The 5764-nt window shown below is 41.1% G+C and overlaps 1 non-coding gene across 1 annotated transcript; it reads right to left on the bottom strand.

Moving 5' to 3' along the window:
• Positions 1–2392: 2392 nt before the first annotated feature.
• Positions 2393–2464, bottom strand: TRNAG-CCC (transfer RNA glycine (anticodon CCC)). Its single transcript has one exon. It is a non-coding gene; the product is annotated as a tRNA-Gly (tRNA).
• Positions 2465–5764: the final 3300 nt, after the last annotated feature.

Raw genomic sequence — 5764 nt, 5'->3', positions numbered from 1 at the left:
TGGTGGGACTAATAATCACTTGGGGAATTCGGTGAAAATACAAAGGTCTAGGATGTATCCAACTTCACCAAGCAATGAAATTGAGCAGGACCCTGTGGGGCCCGTGTCCCCCATTTCTTGTTTGTAGAAAAAAGGCTTTCGTTTCCTAGGCCTTCCCTGAGTTCCAAAGAGCCAGACACAAGCAGTTACTAATTAGGGAAGTGAGGGAATGCAGAAACAAAGGAAAAGCAATTAAGCAAGATAAGTAATGATAATAGTTCAATGATAAGACAGAATCCTAGTTCCTCCTCAAGGAATATACATAACAATCTAATATATATCTTTGTGAGTTGTTCGGCAGAAACTAAGACCCCTGCCCTGGTAGAGGAGGGTGACTGCAAGCACACAGACCCCAGACTGGTTGGAACCAGAAGGTTGATGATTAAGACTCTTAAAACACCACCCTGTTACCTCACTACCAACCAATCAGAAGACAGTCATGTACCCTGCAGCCCTCACCCCAAATGTTGCCTTTAAAAACCATTCCCTGAAGGCCATCAGGGAGTTTGGGTCTTTTGAACATGAGCTGCCTGTTCTCCTTGCTTGGTGCCTGCAATAAATACTTTACCACAACCCAGTGTCAGTAAATTGGCTTTGCTGCATGGTGGGTGAGTGGACCAAAGTTTGGTTCAGTAACAGCATCTGTGTCCTCTATTAGCTCTCTAGCTAATTCCAATACACACCAAAGTTTGATAGCTACTGCTCTGTATGGCTGCATATCCCAAAATTTATTCCATGGAACACTAGTTCTCAGAGTGTTAATGGTTAATTAAATAAATTATCAGATTAAATGTTTCCCTACTGCAGATGGTTCAGAATCATTAAAATGCAAACGTGCATCGTGAATCTCTCAGAGGGGGAAAAGTGTACTATGCTTCCTAAACTTATTTGGCCATGGAACTATTTCCTCTCAGGAACATGTATTAACATCTTCTGCAACTACTGTAGTTAGTGTTCAGAATATACTTTGGTAAACATTTCAAAATTGCAATCACTGACTGCTGGCCTCCCCGCTGCCACCCCCAGCCACCTTCTTGGGAGAACTTCAGATCTATCTTAAGGCAGTGCACATTTAACAGCCAGAGTAGCCAATTTTAGATGATTTGGGGGTCACCTAAAACCTTGCTTTTCAAAGTAGTCTGTGAAGCAATCTCCTGCATCACTTGGGAGTTTGTTGGAAATGCAGAATCCCAGATCCCCTCCCCCCACACCAGAGCTACTGAGTTGGAATCTGCATTTTAATAGGATCTCTGGGGGATTCATTTGAACCAATATAGAGAAGTGGTTCTTAATGAGGGCAAGGGTGGGGAGGAGGCAGACAAATACATGGGGAGCCATTCAATATGCAATTACTGGCCCTTTCCTCATCATCCCCTATCAGAATTTCTGATTCACTCTTGGAAAAGGAGAGAAGGGGGAAAAGTCCCCCTTGGTACTGATATACTGTCTTGGATCTTCCTTTCTTTGGCTCCGTTTTTCCAAGCCTGGGCTCCTGACTGAGAGAGTCGGGGACAGCAGTCCTCACAGATTCAGGAAACCCAGCAAGAAGCAAACCCTTCCTGAAATTTAAAGTGTTTAGAAAACAATAAACTATATAAATGAACTTATTTGTATATAATAGAGAGAGAAAAAACTTGGCTGTGACTCAAATTAATTAGTGTAAAAACTGCGTGGGATTTCATTACTGTTCTTAGGCTTCTTAGCACAAGTGAACTAAAAGTAAAACTCAAAGTTAGTCTGTCTCTTTATTCTTGAGAGCTTTCACCTCTATCTCTGAAATACTTTGTCAACTGTACCACTCTGTGGATCATCCAAGTAATCCAGCTTCTTTTTTTCTGTTTCTACGGCCTTTCTCCAATTTCTGGCCTTTTGCTGTAAACCTAGATTCTCTCCTTTGCCTTGCCTTTTGATTTTCAGCCAGTATTATCATGATGTGCCTCAGTGTGGTTTTCTTTGTATCTATTTTGCTGATGGTTGCTTCTTGAATCTGTAGCAGAGTTTCATAAATTTGTGTGTTGCTATCATTCTTCATTTGGAAAATTCTTGGCCATTATATCTTCAAATATTCCTTTTGCATCATCCTCTCCTGTCCTTCTGGGGCTCATGTGTATTACACATTTTCAGTGTGTCCTACATATCTTTTGTGCTTTATCCTATGTTTTCCATTCCTATTTTCTTTGTGCTTCAATTTAGGCATTTTCTATTGATCATTTTTGCTGTTCATTAATCCTGTCTTCTGTTTCTTTTTTTTTTTTCCATATTTATTTATTTGACTGTGTCGGATCTTAGTTGAGGCACACGGGATCTTTTAGTTTTGGCATGTGAACTCTTAGTTACGGCATGGGGGATCTAGTTCCCTGACCAGGGGTCGAACCTGGGCCCCTGCATTGGGAGTGCAGAGTCTTCGCCACTGGACCACCAGGGAAGTCCCCTGTCTTCTGTTCCTAAGCTCTATTAAACCCATAATATCATATATTATATTTTTAAATTCTAAAATCTCCATTTGATTCTATTTAGAGATTATAATTCTCTGAAAAATTCTCCATTTTAAAATTGATTTTCTCAATTTTCTTGAACATATTAGACATAGACATTTTAAAGTTCTGTTTTCTTGAACATATTAATCATAGTTAAAGTCCTTATCTGCTAACTCCAATGTGTATGTCACCTGTGGTTCTATTCCTATTGAATGTTTTTTCTTGTGGTTTTTAGTAATATGGTCCTGAATCACAGTATGTCTAGAATTTTTTTTATTGAATGCTGGTCATTGTGTGTAAAAATTATATCGTTCCAAATGACTTTTTATTTCTTCATGGTAGGTTTATCCTTTCCTCTGCTAGGCAGATGAAATTGAAATTGATCATCTTAAACCAATCGGGGAATGAACTGCGGTTGAGGCTGACTTTTAGTTTTGGTAAGGTTCAGTCTGCCTCTGACTTGTTTGTGTTACTAAGATGTTGTCCTTCAGGATTTTCTCAACTATCAGTAAATGTCTGGTGTGTTCACTGGTCTCCCTTCTCCTGGCAGGTCTAGTTTGTGTCTCTTTAGCATTATGAAACAGCAGAAAATTTCTTTCTGATTTTCAGAAGTTCTTGACATAGCCTGCAAGTCCTGAAGTCTACTCTTTGTTTCCCCAGTACCATAAGTCTATGAAAAACATGTTAGTGTTTCAGAAGTTTTCTGCTTAGCTTTTTAATCACCTGCCCTCACAACTTCAGAAATTTGCAAATGTCAGGTGTATTGAGGGTTTTGTGTTTGAGGTCCCTTAAGCCTTTAATTATACCTCTATAGCCCCACAAGACCATTCAAATCTCTGCTGGTTTTTCTTCCTCACAGCAGTCTGGAAAAATCTCAGATTGACAATCTCTTATAATTTGCATATGCCCCAAGGGAAAAAGTGACTGCAGATGCCAGAGAGCTGAAGTTCTCTCCTCTTGAGAAATTGAGCCATTTAAAAAAAAATTAAATTTATTTATTTTATTTTTGGCTGTGTTGGGTCTTCACTGCCGCGCGCTGGCTTTCTCTAGTTGTGGCGAGCGGGGGCTATGCTTCGTTGCGGCGTGCGGGCTTCTCATTGCGGTGGCTTCTCTTGTTGTGGAGCACGGGCTCTAGAGCGCAGGCTCAGTAGTTGTGGCTTCTGGGCTCTAGAGCGCAGGCTCAGTAGTTGTGGTACATGGGCTTAGATGCTCCGTGGCATGTGGGATCTTCCCGGACCAGGGATTGAACCCATGTCCCCTACATTGTCAGGTGGATTCTTAACTGCTGTGCCACCAGGAAAGTCCCTCAGAACTGAATATTCTTATCTTGCCTTTTGGATTGACACTTTGATCACATAATTTCTCTGGCTTTTCATTTTGGTTTCACTCTGGATGCTATTTCTTGGATCACCCTCAGCTCTGAGCCATGCTTATCTCTCAATCCCTCCCCCAGCAGAGGTTCCCAACACAGATCAAGTGTTTTAGGCTACCACCTGATCAGATGGAAGATTACCAGGAAAACATTATTATGAAATTAAAACAGTATAAGCTGAACACAGAGTGAGCCAAATGTAAGAAATCACTTTTGGTGGAAGAATGATTTTTGTATCCATAAGTAATGTTCACCTAACAAAAGAAAAGGAAGTATTTCCTCTAGATATTCATTATTTAAAGAATGCTTTTCATCTGAAATATTACCATGTTTTCCTAATACTGAATCCAAAAAGCAAACGTCTGATATCTTGAAAATAGAGCCTATTACTTCCAATCCCTTGATGACAGAAAATAGGAAAAATAATGGATTAAAGATTTTTGAGAGGCCTCGGATCCTGAAATATTAGATGGCAACTTACAGCTCAAAATAAACTTTTCCTATTCACATTGAAATCTTATAAGAGAGAGAAGGGGAGAGAGAGAAAAGGAAGTTGAACAGACATGTGCAGTAATCACACAGTATGAGGTTATTACTGGTCTGATATGCTTCTTCAAACCAGTTATATGAACCCTTGAAGGCAAGGTCCCTCTGTAGCTCAGTAATCCAGAGAATTTCAGATGATCTGAAATCTAATAGACCTATTTTATTAGCAGAATAGTTATTAGAAATAATACTAAAATGTGTATTTCTTTTTTATTTTTTTTTCTGGCTGAGTTGGGTCTTCATTGCTGCACGCAGGCTTTCTCTAGTTGCGGCCAGAGGGGGCTACTCTTCGTTGTGGTGCGCAGGCTTCTCATTGTGGTAGCTTCTCTTGTTGCGGAGCACGGGCTCTAGGCGCGGGCTTCAGTAGTTGTGGCTCAGTGGGCTCTAGAGTGCAGGCTCAGTAGTTGTGGCGCACAGGCTTAGTTGCTCCATTGCATGAGGGATCTTCCTGGACCAGGGCTTGAACCTGTGTCCCCTGCATTGGCAGGCAGATTCTTAACAACTGCGCCACCAGGGAAGCCCTAAAATATGTATTTCTACTCAAGAGAATCAACCTCAATAAATGTACCTACTTTGTTTACCAAATGACCACTTAAATTGTTCCTCAAAATTTCCAACATTGGGGGGCTTCCCTGGTGGCGCAGTGGTTGAGGGTCCGCCTGCCGATGCAGGGGACGCGGGTTCGTGCCCCGGTCCGGGAGGATCCCGCATGCCGTGGAGCGGCTGCTGCCGTGAGCCATGGCCGCTGAGCCTGCGCATCCGGAGCCTGTGCTCCGCAGCGGGAGAGGCCGTGGCGGTGAGAGGCCCGCGTACCGCAAAAAAAAAAAAAAAAAAAAAAAATTTCCAACATTGGTCATCAACTCCTTGAATCTACTTGAGGTAAACATACTATTCTTTCTCCTCATTTTGCGTCATTATAATGTTTATTCATACATCAGCCTAATGCTGATTATTACTGTGCATCCTGTCTGAAGAGCTTGGAGTAGATTGTTTTAGTACTTTGTGCCATAGCAGTCATTTAAAAATTACTAGTAATGATTCCAGTGGATAAAACATTCATTAGTCTTTCATAAATAGAAACTGCTCTAAACATGAACAAAATGTCCATCTCATTTCTTTGCTAATGCCATGTTTCATTCAACTAAAGATATTTCCTGCAGCCTTTACCTTAAAGGGTTGGCATAGAAAGTGAGAGAAAATTAAAATCATCTCATGTCAATCAAAACCTTGGGACGTTTGCTAATATTCTTCAGAGCTACTGCAGGGGAGGAAAATAATTTTCCCTCTACCCTTCTAGGTTCTTGGCTGAGACTCCCCTGTAATAAAAGAC

Source organism: Phocoena phocoena, chromosome 16, assembly GCF_963924675.1.
Source record: "Phocoena phocoena chromosome 16, mPhoPho1.1, whole genome shotgun sequence".
Taxonomy (NCBI): domain Eukaryota; kingdom Metazoa; phylum Chordata; class Mammalia; order Artiodactyla; family Phocoenidae; genus Phocoena; species Phocoena phocoena.
The sequence above is the reverse complement of the archived record's forward strand: the minus strand, read 5'-3'. Positions and strand labels throughout refer to the sequence as shown.